This window comes from Xiphophorus hellerii, chromosome 5 (assembly GCF_003331165.1).
Source record: "Xiphophorus hellerii strain 12219 chromosome 5, Xiphophorus_hellerii-4.1, whole genome shotgun sequence".
Classification (NCBI taxonomy): Eukaryota; Metazoa; Chordata; class Actinopteri; order Cyprinodontiformes; family Poeciliidae; genus Xiphophorus; species Xiphophorus hellerii.
Genome location: NC_045676.1, coordinates 2,338,693 through 2,354,575, shown reverse-complemented (window position 1 = coordinate 2,354,575; position 15,883 = coordinate 2,338,693). Strand labels below are relative to the sequence as shown.

Sequence of the window (15,883 nt, the reverse complement as noted above, 5' to 3'; positions counted from 1 at the left end):
GATGAGGAGGGGCTGCAGCGCTGGGCTTCCTTTGATGTAGAGGGAACGTGACGGATCTGCTAGCCAGTGTCTCGCAGCGTGGAATCGCTAACCCGGGCTTACCTAACGGGATTTGGTGGGGCCGCACCGGTGTCCCTCAGTGCCATGTGTGTCCTGAGCTCATGCCCTCGGTGCTGCATGGAGGATCTGTTAGAGAGAACACTGCATCTCCCAGCAGCCTCCCTGTCCATCACTGCCCACCCGACGCCGCTTTCCCACGGCTGGGCTTGCCTTTAATCGGCTGCACTTCCTGCGAGCGTCTCATCCTCAAAACTCTGTAAAATAATACGGGAATTAGAAACGGTCCAAACTCATTTTCATGTTGGGCCACATTAAGACCATGAAGGGCCAGAATGTGTTGATAAAACCTATTAAATTGTTAAAATATTAGCTGTGTCTGCATTCATTAAGTACCCCATAAATCAAATAACACTGAACATTTTTTTACTGATTAGTCCCTCCAGGATTTCATGATTGTTTTTGATTATTTTTTAAGTTTATGTTGCAATCAAAACCACTGATTTTGTGATGCTAATTTAGAAATATTTGCACTTTTGTCTGACATAGATGTGACTTTTGTAACTCACCCCATCCATCACAGACGCTTATCAAATATGGTGGCTGAGGCAGCAGGGTAGTAGAAGTAAGAAATGCTGCCACCTGCAGGTGGGAGTTGGCATCACTTAGAGTGCTAACAAGTTTGCTTTAATTAAACTCCTGCCTGGAAAGTCCGGTTTGCTTGGGAAAGTGTGAATGCACAATTAAAGTCTGACTCAGACTAAAAAAGTGAACTCTGGTGCGGTTTGAAAACAGGAAGTGTGCTATAGGTCAGGGCATTCTAGGTAAATGAAGCCAAAACAAACATGCTAAGCTAGTGCTAGCGGGAGAAATCACTCGTGATCTTCTGCCAAAGACAAAAAAGAAATCCAATAGCTGCTAAAATCTGACCACGCTTTATTTTCGTTTACATTTCAGGAAGAAGGAAGTGTTAGTGTCTTCTTCAGAGGCTTCTGTGTCAGTGGTTTTTGGTGCAGCGACCCCACAGGCGGGGAGTGGAACAGTGTTTTCAATTATTTTGATTTGTTGCCATTTTGGTCTGAATTGAACAAAGTCAACTGGAGTATGAGGCGTGAAAACACCCAAAAACCCAATGTTTTTAATCATTTAACTCACAGTTTTGCATAAAATCTGTTGATTTTGTGTGAATTTTGCCAACTGACTAAAAACTGGAGGGACTGACTATAAACCCTGTGAGGCCTTCGGAAAATAAAAGCTGCATTTACAGTGAGATTAAATTACACACAAATTTACATGCAACACTTAATGTTTTTGATCCTTTTTGCAGAAAATTAGCAATGAACTGACAATTATGCATTTGTGTGAAAAACTACAAGGACTGATTGATGTAATTTTGCAGTATACAGATAAAAACTCCTTTGATTTGATTGATAAAATAACATGAAAACACACAACTGTTATCTTGAAGGTTCTATTTATATGACCCACTGGAGTCCAGAGGGCCACATAAAAAGCTGTGGCGTGCCAGATTTGGCCCCCGGGCCTTTAGTTTGACAGTCTAAAAGATGCCAGCGTAATTGCTCAGTTTTCTTCTAAATCTGCTCAGACATCAGTGTCATCTGCGGTGCAGATCTCACACGGTGAATTATGTGTTTGCACAGCGATGGCCCGCTGCTGCTGTGGCGTTTTATAAACAGCCCCATTAACGCTGAAGTTTCCTGCGACGTCTGGCGATCGGTCGGCACGTTTGCTCTGTATGCGCGGTGCAAGCGACGCCATGTGGTTGTAATCTGCTTATCTGCCTTTTCATCCTGGTAAATGGAGCTCAGCAGACTGTAAGAGGAGACGACGATCACGGATGAAGGCTTCCTTCACGCGTTTTTAAAAACGTCTTCTGGTTTTATTGCTTCAAAAGTTCAACATTTAATACTTACAGAAATCTGAGCAGTTAAACTCATCACGTTTAAGTTGCTTCAGTATTAAAAGCTAAAGACAGCAGAAGGAAGACATCTGTTAGCAATACTTTAGCTCCGGCGCTGAAAGCCCTGAAACTGTGACTTTCTACATGTTTGAGAAAGGCAACAACCCGTGAGCGCCGCATGCAGGCTCGCATGTGACGCAACCGGACTGATGCTTATTTTGGACGCGTGTTGGCACTCAGAAAGCAGACGGCTGGTAAACGACGGCTCTTCCTTTGGGCGTTGAGCTGGCCGGAGCGCCGCCCGGGTTCTGGTGGTTCTGGCCTGAGCAGCTGCTCACTGGGCTTCACTCCTCACCAGCAGCCTGCTGCGGGTCTCCAGGGGTCAGCGGACGGCCTCGCCAAGGTTGTCCCTCATGCCCAGTTCTGGTTGATTAGAGGGGGTGGGGACTTCCTGTAAAACGAGGATAAGAGTTGGAGACTGGAAGACTGTTTTTTTGTGTTTGTTTGGGTTTTTAGTCAAATTTCTCTTGTAACTTCTGTAATCTTATTTTGTGCGTATGGGATTGTAGGAGGCTGATGGTATGAGAACCTTGAATTCATGTTTTTTAATTGAAAAAAATATTCACTAATAAACTGGTAATACTTATACTTAATAGTAGCACTTCTATCCATCTATCCTTAAATACGAGACCTTTTGCACATCGCATTAAACATCGCTGTCCTGTGCAGCCGACATGGAGTCATCTTTCATGCCATTGGCTGGTTTTGGTTAATTAGCAGGGCTATCTTTAACATTTTTGAGCTTCCAGTCATTTATATCAGCTGTACAGCAACTGCTAACTAAACATTTACTTGAGCTAACCCTAAAAGCGCTAACTATAAACATTAGTTCTGCTAACAGGCTAACCATAAACATTATTTCCACTAATGCTAAAGAACAGCGCCAATATGGTATTTAGCAGAATGCTAAAGCGCTATAACGGCATAGTAATTTTCATAAAGCTAATAGTAAAATAATAATTTCATCCATGTTCACTCCCACCTTGTGTTAATGGAGGTTTTTAAACATTTTTACAGAAGATTTGCAATAACATCACAGTTATGCATTGTTTTGAAAAATGTGGGGATCTTCTGATTTTGCAGTGTTGTGACAAATTTGAGGAACTGCTTTATATCACTTCAACACAGAGAGACGGAGGCTGTACAGCTCTATAACATGCATTTAATGAGTTCAATGTACTATTAGATGCCTAAAGTCTACAACTTTACATTTATTAATGGTGGAGGCCATGTTGAAAACTGAAGCTCCTGCTTCCCAGCAGAATTCAGACTTCAAAGGTTTTGTTGTAATCCCAGTTGGGAATTTCAACAAGAATGTCTCATAGGCCAATTTTTCAATGCTGTTGAAACTTCAGTGAGTTTCAGTGAGTCTCTCTAGCTGACTGACGGCTTGCAGTAGGGAAGGGAAGTGTCACTCTTCCAATATATTAAGGATGTTTTTCCATTTGATAGATCGATTGACTCGGTTTGATTGAGGACCAAAGTTGCAAAGTTACATTTTCAGCTGCTGCAATTCGCTTGCACACTGCACTGAGTCAAACCAGCCAAAGCATTTGAGCAACTTGTGAAACCAAACTCTGATGCGGATCAAAAAAATCTAATTCTGGTTCGCCTACAAACCTCAGTCTGGGTTCGGCTGAACTGAATTCTGATGCAGCGCCCCCACAGGTGAGGAGGGGAACAGGTTGGAGTGTGAAGGAGAACCACAGCAGCTGAAAATGTAACAAATGTTATACATTTGGTCCCTAATCAAACCGAGTGCGCCGGACTGTTAGGTGTGAAAACAGCCTTAGATTTGTTGTTATTTCATCTGATAATAAAGTTACACGACCTCCTGGTGCTCCAGCAGGGGCTGAAGGCGGCCGCTCTCTGCTGCAGCTGTAAAGTGAGTAAAATCATGAATAGCGTTTTCTGACCTCATCCTGACAGCTCGCAGCTCTATAAAGAGACAGTTCCAAGTAGCGATCTGCAGCGGAGCGGGAACAATGGGCTCACAGGGGTAGGAACATGGCTCCAAATGCTGCCAGCTGTGTCCAGACTTCAGAGGAGCTCAAACAGCCCTCACTTTGTCCCGCTCAGAGACCGAGCCATGATCAATAGCCGCTCTGTTGGATGAATCCGCGCTCGCTCCGGCCTTCCTTTTCTTTCTTTTTTTGCTGCTTCATATTTTTTCAGAAGCTCATTATTTCCCTCTGCTGTGGGTGTGAGCGCTAAAGACGCTCACATGCAATGCGTCTCTGACAGCGCTGAAATATTAATGGTCCCCAGTGTAGGAGGTGGTACAGGGCCGGCATAGTTGCAGTACAAAGGGTGCCTTCTTGCCACCAGGCTTTATTAGCGGAGCCATTAAATGAATACATGGCTACGGCTTTTTCTTCATGCCTCCTTCTGTGTTCTTGTGCCGAACATCAAACCGCGTTTTTTTTTCTGTCGGCATGTGTGTGTGTTGGTGTGTGTGTTCACTCCATCGGGAGGACAAAGGGGAGAGGCTTTAGCTATCAGTTCGTTTTGTGTGGTCTCGGCCGTAAAAAAACACGCCGTTCTTTGACTGCTAAGGAAAAAAGCGCCTGCCTTTAATTTTTGGGAAGGCCATAAAAGTTTGTCGCTCCTTTCATATCGGCGGTGGAATTGAAAACAAATGCTACATTTCTCCCCTCCTCTCCTTTGAACTGTCCAATTATGGAGTTGTGAAAATATAAAAAAGAGAGAGAGGAGAATCTGTTTTTGGATCCATTTACCTCCTTCTCTCTTCTTGTTTTTGAAGAAACCGATGGTTAGGGGGAGAGGAGGAGAGAAAAGGGGGTTCACTGATGTCAAAGTCAAAACCAAGAGCATTAAGAAAACTGGCGAAATGCAATACAGCTGCAATCCAACATGACGCTAGAAAATAGGGCTGAGGAGCAGAAAGCCTCTCTCCCGTATTCCCTGGGCGCGCAACTGCTCCCGGCCTTGGCTTTGATCTCTTCAAAGCCTCCTGCCTCCTACTAGATGGAGAGTCTTGGCTGCCGCTCGCCGCGCTGCAGAGAGGCAGGAAGAGGAGGGGGAGGCGGCGTCATCGTCTTCTTTCCAGGGCTGAAATCAATCACGGTGCCGAGGCAATTATCTGTAATTCAACCCCGGCCGGATTAGTGACTCCTGTTACCTGAGCGACCGGGGAGAGTGTGATCCGCAGCGGGCCGGCCGAGGCCGCGGTGGAGAGCGGGTGGAGAGCGGGCCGCCGCGCCGCTGCCCAGCAGAGCAGAAAATCAGAGCACAATGCAGTGATTACACTTGCAGATGTCGCCATGTTTGAGAGAGGAGAGCGCTGATTGCCATGGAGCCCGCTAGTTAGAGTGCTAACGAGCCGGGCGCCTTTGTGTTGGAGCGTGTGTGTAATGGCACCTCGCAGCAGGGGCGGGTCTAGGGTTTTCTAAGGGGGGCCAGGCACGGGCACTAGCAGTGATAGGGCCACGCAGAGTCGCCTCTAGCCTGTTTGGCGCCCTGGGCGATGCTTTCAGGCTTGATGTTTATTTTGTGATTATTAATATGTGATAGTCTGAGCACTGCGAAGGTTGATTAGCTAATCTAAACTCCTGCTCTGCAGATGATCTGTCAGAGAGTTGGTGTGTGGGTCGCCTTTTTTTAACTGAACCGAAACAAACCGGATTCTGCAGCACATGTACATGTTATGATTGTCAAAATCAAGCTAGCGTAGCTTTTATAATTCCCTCTCCTTCGCGATTGTTTTCCTGACCTTGTTATCTAGATGACATAGTGTTAACAATTGGTAGTAAAGCACTGTATCCATTTTTGTTTTATATGCCAGGCATACATTTAAGATGTAGCACATTATATTGACAGATTGACAGTTGAAACCAATGGTAGTCTGTCGCTCACTGGATTCCACTTTAAGTGGAATCTTCCGCTCCCTTGTCTTCTTCTGTGTTGTTTCCTTCAGAGATTCTTGGTGCAGCGCCCCCACAGGCGAGGAGGGGAACAGGTTTTTCGTTTGACTCAGTTCAGTGAGAAAATTAATCGCAGCAGCTGAAAATGCAACAAATGTTGAAACTTTGTTCCTGAGTTTACTGGACAGCCTTAGCTATTCCAATCTTTAAAAAAAGAAACGGTTGCCTCCCTTCCTTTAGAAACATCCACCTGGTCTGCAGACCCACCTACTCACCCAGCTGCCTCATTGACCACGCCCCTCTCCGCAGTATCTTCCCCCGCTGCCACCGCCGCCGTATCTCCGTCCCTCAACGGCCTCCCGGGCCCCGGCTCTGAAACGCGAGCTCGGCTCCGGCCCCAGGCGCCCGATTTACTACGGCTGGGAAAAACTTGACGGCCCCCCGAGTCACAGAGGAGACACGGCGGCGTTGGTCGAGTCTGTGCAGCTGAGATTCATACCAATTATACTCACTCCAAGTTCAGACAAACCTAGAAGATGGTAGCAGTTTGACTAATCCTGCCTGGAGATTTGGGTTTTAGCAACAATTCATATGAGGTTTGTCTGCCAGGCAGCTGGAAAGCAGAACCCTCCCTCTTTTCTTTTTTTGTTTTGTTTTTTTGGAGCAGCAAATTGAGAGACAGTTTTCCAAACTCTTGATTCTTCCCTCGCTCTCCGTCTGCACACTCTGATGTCACGGGGATGAAAACAAGGCTTTGTTTTCTTCCCCCCTCGCAGTCACTTGATGCAGGATGATGAAACCCACAAAGAAATCCAGCAAGAATAATTTTTGTTTATCTCCTCATACTTCACACTGCTTTTGATCAGCGGACAGCAAACTCGTTGATGGAGAGCTCACATTTACCCTCTCGGGACAGACATGTTAAATAAATTAGATGCATCTTGGATCTCCGTGTCTGCTGCGGCTTCAGCAAACCGGGTCGGGAGTGGAAGTGGGGCTGACTCTGGGAGTGTCAAAGGTCACGCTGAATGGATTATGTGGCCTGAATGGAACCCGATGGGGAGCCCCTTAAAGCCGCCGACGGTCGTGAGGCCAGGTGATGCTTTTCATGTCCTCCAGCGGAGAGACATCAGAGCGGTCCCACACTTTGAGCCGCCTGCCATCAAACGGCCATCAGAACCTCTAATCAGTCCACCGCCACCGAACCGCCGTCCTCCGACATAAAAGGTGGACGAGACGCAAGCGCCCGTCTCTCGCCGCCATTTACAGGAACAATAATCGTTCCCCCAATCCTTTCTACCAGGAACTCTGCAAATAAATAACTTTATAATCATCGTTTGTTAGGTTTTTTCACGAGGTTACAATAAATATTCTTTTAAAGGTCAAAACTTGGGACATATACAACAATTAGAGAAGCACAGATTTTACATTTCCAAAACCGATTTCTGAGGTTTCGTATCAGTCGATACCGTTCTGATACAGGAAAACTTTTTTTAAAGAAAATGTACTGGATTATAATTTTATAAAATATAAATCTAATTTAATATAAATAATAAAGCATGACATCACTCAGAGCACAAAGCATAGAATTTGACTTAATAGATCCGCCATTATGGATCAGACACGTCACCAATAACTGATCTGGATTCTTTTCAATGTCGGGACCAACAGTTGCAACTTTTTTTGCTTTTACAGCTGCTTTCACTCTCCACTGAACCAAGGCGTTCATTTGAGGAGGGGAACCGGTTCCTCTCCTCACCTGCGGGGGCGCTGCACCAAGAACCACTGAAGGAAACAACACAACGGCTTCCTTCTTTAGGAAATGTAAACAGGAATGGAGTGGCATCAGATTTTGCAGTTGTAGGATTTCTCTTCTGTCTTTGGCTGAAGAGCCATTTCCATTGTTAGCATTAGGCTAGTGCATTTGTTTTGGTTGTATTTACCCAGAATGCCCTGCTCTGTAGTCCGCTTTCTGCTTTTGGAGCGGTCTTTGGTCTGCTTGGTTTTCACATCCGCATCCAAACCGAACCAGAATTAATTTCAACCGAACAGAGACCGAGGTTTGTAGGTGGACCAAAGTTCGATTAGCATTCACACGTCCAAAAAACGACCCGGACTTTCTAGGCAAATGGACTGGAGTTCAATTAAGACAAATTCAAAAGTGGCTGATCTGTAAAAATAAGAACAGGTAATTAATTCGGTGCCAAATCATATAAAGTTTTAAAAGTGAGTAAAAGTATTTTAAAATCAACATAAAATGAGGAATAACCCAGTAAAGTGGGTTGAATTGATCCGCTTTACTTCCTCGTCCCTCTTTGTATTTTGATGCATTATTAATCTTAATATTAATGCATCAGCATTAAAGCATGTTTTTGAAACTCTTGGAGGATAGAGTTTCTTTTTTTCTGCAGATATAGTTGGAAACTTTTTGTAAACGAGCCGTTTTGGTCTCTTTGCACCAGAATTTTGCAGGAAGGAAAACAGTTTGAGTCTCCGTTTACGCCCTCGGGAGTCTTCGTGCTTTGGCATCAGTTAATGCAATCTGCAGTCATTTACTGCTGGGTAACTGTTTGGAAACGAGGTTATGAGACTCAGAAATAATCCACCAGCAGGAGGTCGCTCCCTCTTATGGTCATCTCAATTCAACGTCCCGGTTTAGAGGAGTACTTTGGAGATGTAACTTTATTTAGGCCGTTTTTACTCGCCAGCTGTAACCCAAACAAACATGCAGAGAGTCGGGCTTCATTGGTCCATTTCATCCCCAACTTCAGTGAAACTTTGATGGCTTTTGGTTTGATCATCCATCAAAACACTCAAACATCTTCAGAAGGAATGAACTCAACAGGAATCAGACAAATAAAAAAATCTTCATTATAAATAAATAAAATATGTAGTGGTGACAGAATAAGAGATTTTTATTTTTAATTAGACACAATATTGCCTGAAGAAAATTTTAAAACTACTAGAAAAAAATTGTTTTAATAAGAACAAATCTTTGGTTGTTATAAAGATCTGATGTGATCATCTAAAACCGTCACATTAATTTGATGATGATGTTGAAATATAAACATATAAATATTATCTGTAACTATTATAAAGTATAACTTCAGAAGATGCTCAGCATTCCTCATTTTAGTCTTTAATTATTTTTAATAAAATTACCACTTCATTCTATTAATGTTACAATTTTAAATCGTAACATATATAATATAATATAATATAATATAATATAAAGTATATTCTTGTATTATTTTGACTTTGTCGTATGATTTTTTTCTCGCAGCTTTACCAATTTGCTTGTTGATATTCTGAGTTTGTTTTGCATCATCGTGACTTTTTTTATTATAACGATTTTTTTCTCATCATGGCTTTTTGTCGTACAACTCCTTTCATAGTGACTCTTTTTTGTATTATTACTTTATTATTGTAATACGAGTTTATTCTTGAATTATTACGATTTTATCCACATATTACTTTTTGTCGCACGTCTTATAGCATTTTTATGACTTTATTCTCATATTATGACTTTGTTGTTTGACTTTATTTTCGTAATAATTACCTTTTTTGCTTGTATTATTACTTTGTTTTTGTACGTTTTTTTCTCATATTATCACGACTTTTTTCTCATGTTGACCTTTGGATGTGTGACTTTATTTTCTTATTGTGACTTTTTCTTATATTATTTTGATTATATTCTCTTAATAGTCTGACTTATTTATCGTACAACATTTTTCTCTTAATATTATAACTTTATCCTCATAATGGTCCTGATACTCAGTTGAAAAAATGTAATTAAATAATTTAAATGTAAATATTTCTCGGGATTTAACGTGCATAAATAACCTGTTGGCATCCTTTGGGACAGAAATGAAGCAACTAAGCCCTAAAACCTTTGAAACATCTTCGTGCATGTTTCGTCATTGTTGTTGTCCCGTATGAATGAGGCCTGATTTATTATCTTTTCAGTGTTTTCTGCTCTAACAGGTCTTTACTTTCTGTTGCTGCTCCAGCTGAAGCATCTCAGCATCTCAGCAGACCCATGAATATCTCTGTCAAGCGGCTCGTTTTGCTGTAATCCGGTGGAGAGCTGATTGTGATGAAAGCCCATTCAGGCCTGCTGAATCAGGTGGACGCCTATCGCCGCGGTAACCATACGCCCCGAGTCTCGCGCGCCCCTTTTGTGTTGCAGAAATTTCCATTTGTTAGGCCGTATCGGCCATGTTGAACATGGTCATTGTTTTGTTTGAGTTAAAGCCCGCTAAACCCCTCCGCCACAAAGCTAATTGAAGGGGGCGGGGCCTTTCTTGCGGCCGCTCGGTTCCTTGGAGAGGCCCTTTAAGGGTTCCTGCCTCTGTGAGGTTGGAGAAAAGCCGTTTGTTTGGCGCGGATCGGATCTGAATGGCTCTGCGTTTCCCCATTCAGACCTCCTAGCAGGGGCGTGCAGTTCTGGATGGAGAGAAATCCTCAGACGTGGGGTTTGATTAACGGCTAATTCCCCAATGAAAGGCAGTTGTTGGTAGTCTTTACCAGTTAATCCCCTGAAACGTGGAATCGCATCCAGACAGTGGGCTGCTGCTACTGTTGTTTGGTCCTTTATGTGAGTGAGTGCAGTGTTGATCCGTCCCGAACATTGGGACGGAGAATACGGCTCATTACGACCTGAACCAGAATCATTAAACCAGCACTGCTGTGTCGGGCTGGGACAGGAAGTAGAGACGCACCAAACACGTCGACGACGATTTGAGAAAAACCTGCCGAGAAAAACCGAGATTCCTGGAGGGAGGAAGCTTTTAAAATCCAACGGAAAACAAAATAAGTACAAATTTTCTTCCATTTTTTGTGCTTCTTTGTTGAGTAAATGAGTAAAACAAAAAACAGGTTTCAACTTGGACTTTTATGGAAAAAGTTAGTACACCCCAAGCTTTTGATAACCATTCTTGTTCCAATTATAACTAATAACTGGCAATTAGTCGTTTGTCTCTGGAGAAGAACAGAATTGATTTAATCTGAAGGCATTAGAGAGTTTTTAAGCCAGATAAGCCTACTTACAGTGACACTATCAGGTTTCATTCTGGACTTTGACTAGACCACTGTAAAACCTTTAATTTTCTGCATTAACCCAAATGTACTTGAAAGGAGAACTGAAACGTGTTGTTAAGGTAACATCAGGCTCAAGGAAAATCATGAAATGCTTGCAAAATAAAAATTATATTGATAAAAAGTTAAGATTAGATAAGTTAAGTTCAGACTGAAGCAAACACCCAGGTGTTCCCTCACCTGAGGCAGCGCTGCGTCTTTCTCATCTCATTAAAACAAACTCCACATTTATCATTTTATTTCTGAACTTTTTCTCCAAAACGGCAGATTTTTTCTTTCTCTTTTTCTCCATGACGTCATCAGCTGCAAGTAATCCATCGTTATTTTTGTTCCTGCTATTCTGGCTGTGCATGTGGGTGGGTGTGAATCCGTCTGAGTGAAACGCAGAAGGAAAACTGGGTCACTATTCTCCTCAGCTCAGGCAGAAGCTGCTCTCGTTCAGATCACCTCCCCATCCTCGGTTTTCCCGGTGCCATCGGAAACCTTCCCCGCAGACACGCCAGCGTCCCCAGCAGCCAGAAGCTTCATCCGTCCCCCTTTTTCTTTTTTTTCCTTTTTCCCCCTCTGGATGTGAAATCGCAGCGTTTTGAGCGAGCCGGGGCTCAATGAGAAGGGCACTGTCTCCCGCGCTCGTCTCTGCCAATGAAGACGCACAAAGACCCCCACCAGACTCTATTTTCCCCCTCAACACTGAGCTCCCAAATCCAAACTGACAGCCATTCATGCCCAGAATACCTGGGCGAAAGCAGAGGGGGGGACACTATCTAGGTGTAGCAGGCAAATCCGCTCTTGTTCGACAGATCTGCGACGCTCCTGCAACTCATCAGCACTTTCCTGGTTTTCTCTCGCCGTCTTTCTGTGTTATTGTGCAGGAGGTTTCCAGGCGCACAGAGTTAGCTTGTGCTGCGGTTTTATTTGTGTGCATCTCTGAGGGCCGCGGCGTGTTGTTGTTGGCACCACGGTGCCGCCTGGCATGAATGCAGCTACTCAGCAGACCAGAGCTGGCTCCCGATGATAAATCATGCAGTGGGTTAATGCAGCAGCGGGACCGCTATAAATAGTTGGTGAAAGTCAGGGGGAGGATGCACATTGATTCATGGAAAAGTGTTTTCTAAACCTTTTCTGCTTCTGGTCAGCGCTGAGGGTCTGAAGCTCACAGCTGATCAATGGATTCACTTTTTGTTCTGCTTTGCTTTGGCTCAAGTGCTGAACGAAGGAAAGCAGAGCAGCAGCTCGGCTGGATCAATGCAAAGATCTGATTTTATCATCAGGAATTGGGGTTAAGTTTCGGAGAGCAAACCTGTTCATGACTTGGAGACGTTTTAAAAATACTTTTACCCCTGAAAGTCCGGTACAATCGGTTCAACTGGGAACCAAAACTGGATCTAGACCTGTCACGATTGCTAGTTCTGTCCCAGAAATCATTTCAATAAACAATAAGACGTTCATTGTGAGACTATTTTTAATAAGTAATATATTGATAATAGCATTATAATGCAAGTTCACCCCTCAAAGACAAATAAACTTTAATTTTATAAAGAACACGCAACACTGGAACTGGAAGATATTTTAAATATCAAAGATAACCAAAGATAACTTTATTTTCATTCTAAATTTTTAGTTGATTTGGAAGGAAATACATCAAAATACATCAACTCAAATATATTAGATTTCTTAATATGTTTTGCATCTATCCCTTATTGTTTCAATGGATTTATCTTTTGTCTTTGGCAAATTTCTCTCACTAGCGCGTTTGATTTGGTTGAGTTTACCCAGAATGCTGTGCGTTGTAGTCCATTTCCTGCTTTTGGAACGGTCTCTGGTCCGCTTGGTGTTCACATATACATTCAAACCACATCAGAGTTAGCTTAGCATTCACACATCCTAAAAATGACCCAGACTTTTTAGCTAAACGGGCTGGAGTTCAATTAAGACAAATTCAACAGTGGCTGGACTGTAAAAGTGAAAACAGCTAAATAATTTGGAGCCAAATCATTTAAAGTTTTAAAAGTGAGGAAAAGAATCTTAAAATCAACATAAAAATGAGGAATAAAGCAGACGTGAGTCATCTGTTTTACTTCCTCGTCCTTCTTTGTATTTTGATGCATTATTAATCTTGATATTACTGCATGAACATTAAAGCATGTTTTTGGAAACTCTTGGAGGATAGAGTTTCTTTTTCCCAAGATATACAACCTTCTTCTTAAACAACAATTAATATTGATTAAAAAAGACCCAGTTTCACCAACATAGTTTTTCACTTATAACAAGACATTTTTCCCATGTTATGCATGAAATAATCTGCCAGTGGAACAAGAACTTTTTCATCAGTATTAGGGAATTATTGACTTAAAACAAGCTGCTATATCGTTTTGAAAAGTTACTTGTAAGTTAGTTTTGTCGTATTTCAAATGTACTAAGATATATCCACTAGAAACAAGATAAAGACTTTTTGTTTTTGCAGTGTAGGGATTTGTTTATCTCATGGAGAGTTCATTAATCTGTGCTGATTGTCTTCATGCTCTCAGATTCTCTACAGAAAGTAGGAATGAAATCAGATCCGTTTCCTTAGTTTGTCTTTGCTACTGAGAGCAGTCCTGTTCTTTACTGGGATAAGGATGTTTACTGGATGCTCAAGTGTGTGTGTGAGCAGTCTGTTTTTGAGCGTGGGGTGTGTGTGTGTGTGCGCGTGCTTCCAGGCCTGCTGACAGTGGCACTTCAGCAGAATGTTTGCCCTTTCCTTCCTCCTTTGATGTGACCAGGTCCTGCTGGGATAATGAGCCCTGCGCCCCGCCGCAAGGTGAACATCCTGCAGTTCGCCCAGGGCTCTGCCAGCGCAGCCTCCCAACCCCCAACACACACACACACACGCTCCCACGCACACACACACAGTGCCCAAACAAGACGGTGGAGCAGCCGACCTCCATTCAGAGTTGGTTCACTTCCACAGAGAGGACATACTGTGAAGACGCTGATGATCTTTTGTGTGTTTCCAGTCCATAGTTAATACATGCTAATGCTATAAGCTGTAAATATCTCACAAGATGCAGACTGTCAGAATTACTCGGATGTCACAACGTAATAATAGACATTTTGAAGAGATGTGTTATCTTTGGCACAATCTCACGTTATGCAGCTTTTTTTGTGGCAAGCCGTTAGTATAAAAAATATCACATATATTAAGGCATTATTCTAACCTGTAAGTAATGGAATATGCTGTTTTACCACATGGTGAATCTCAATGTGACGTAAATAACATTTGATTGGATTAAAAACATGCAATGGTTCCTGCCGGACCCTTTGTATTTGTGCGTTTCCGGTACACCCTTAAATTTGACGCACAAGACTAACAGCAGTGATGGACAACAAAGCTGCTTCTGTTGACCCACAGAGGATCAATTTGTGCTTCAGAAAACGATCTGATGGAACTCTGTGTAACAGGAGTTAGCCTGTCAGCGAAGCTACGTATAAAACATCTCAATAAAGAAAGATGAGCAGCCAGAATAAGATTTTACACTAATCTGTTGTTTGGGTAACCTGAAGTACATATTAAAAACAATAAATATCTTTATTGTTGAGCTTATATGTCTATTTATGCAAAACTGAGTTTTAAAATTTAAAGATGTTTTTTATTTTGTCAATAAAAAACAAAGCAATTAGCTTCATTTAAATTTTTAATCGAGTTTTGTCATTTGGGTTTCTACTGTTTCTAAAAACAGAGTGCTTAAAAACCCACCCTGCCGTTTTTGGCAATAAGTTTATGTGTTTTGGTGTCATTTCAAAACACTTTCTGAAGATGACGTCATAAATAAGCAGGCACAACCCGTTACCTAGCAACTTCAGCGCACCCCGGCCCGTAACCTAGCAACCCAAGCCGAGCTCCGGCATGCGCTCTACAATGGCTGCTGGAAAAACAATTATTTTGTTGTTGACTTAGCGTCCAAAAACCACTTGCTGCATTCTTATTAGTTGTGCAGGAGGCTCTACTAATGCTTTTCAAAGCTGCGCTGTTTGTAGCCATTTTTTTGTGCTTGCAAATTTGGGGGTTGTGGACAAAAGCAGCTTATCTGCATTTAAAGTGAGAGAGGCCTTGAAACAGCTCAAAAATAGACACAACTAATGAAATATTAGAATCACCTATGAATGATTTTGTGCCAAAAATGTATATAGATTTATCCTAACCTGTTCTAGGAATTTCTAGGAAGCATAGCAGGTCACCTGTAAGTATTGTATCAAATGTCTACTTACCACAGTTTCAAATCCAGCCACTTTCTGCAGTCGTTGCTCTCGGAAAGCGTCCCCTCCTCCCTCCTTCCCTCTGGTTTCTCAACTCCTTCGCCCCCGTCTTGCATAACATGTTGGGAAATTTGCAGCTGGATAATTTGTGTTGCGTTTCCCCTCGGTTTGTTAATAGCAGCGGCGACGCACAGATATTAAGAGTTGAACACTTTGAAAGGCGGATAAAGTCTTTTCATCTGAGGCATGCACATTTCACACGCATTATCTCCTGCGCACATGCAGAATGTCAGAAACACGGAGCTGAAAAAGCACGGCGGCTCGCTCCGAGCGCAGGTTCTGCGTGACGGCTAATCCATCTCGGTCCTTTTCAGTCGCGCTTACTGATTTTTGGGGAGAGGAGATGCTTTGCTGTTAATAGCTTTTGGTGTTTTGTTCATTTGCAGTGTGGAACTGTTAAATTCATTAGCTACCTGGTTTCTGATTCATGCAACATGAACACATTCGGGTTTTTAGCTACCTGGTTTCTGATTCATGCAACATGAACACATTCGGGTTTTTAGCTACCTGGTTTCTGATTCATGCAACATGAACACATTCGGGGGTTTTTCCCCCTTTTTTATGAGAT

General features: G+C 42.7%; 1 protein-coding gene and 1 long non-coding RNA gene across 5 annotated transcripts in view; one reads left to right on the top strand and one right to left on the bottom strand.

The window, feature by feature from the left end:
- lef1 (lymphoid enhancer-binding factor 1) overlaps positions 1–15,883 on the top strand; it is a 65,614-nt gene that overhangs the window by 9,485 nt on the left and 40,246 nt on the right. The window lies entirely within an intron of this gene.
- On the bottom strand, positions 977–15,731 carry LOC116719694 (uncharacterized). Its single transcript, XR_004339248.1, has 2 exons — positions 15,268–15,731; positions 977–2,429 (listed from the first exon to the last, which is right to left on the bottom strand). It is a non-coding gene; the product is annotated as an uncharacterized LOC116719694 (long non-coding RNA).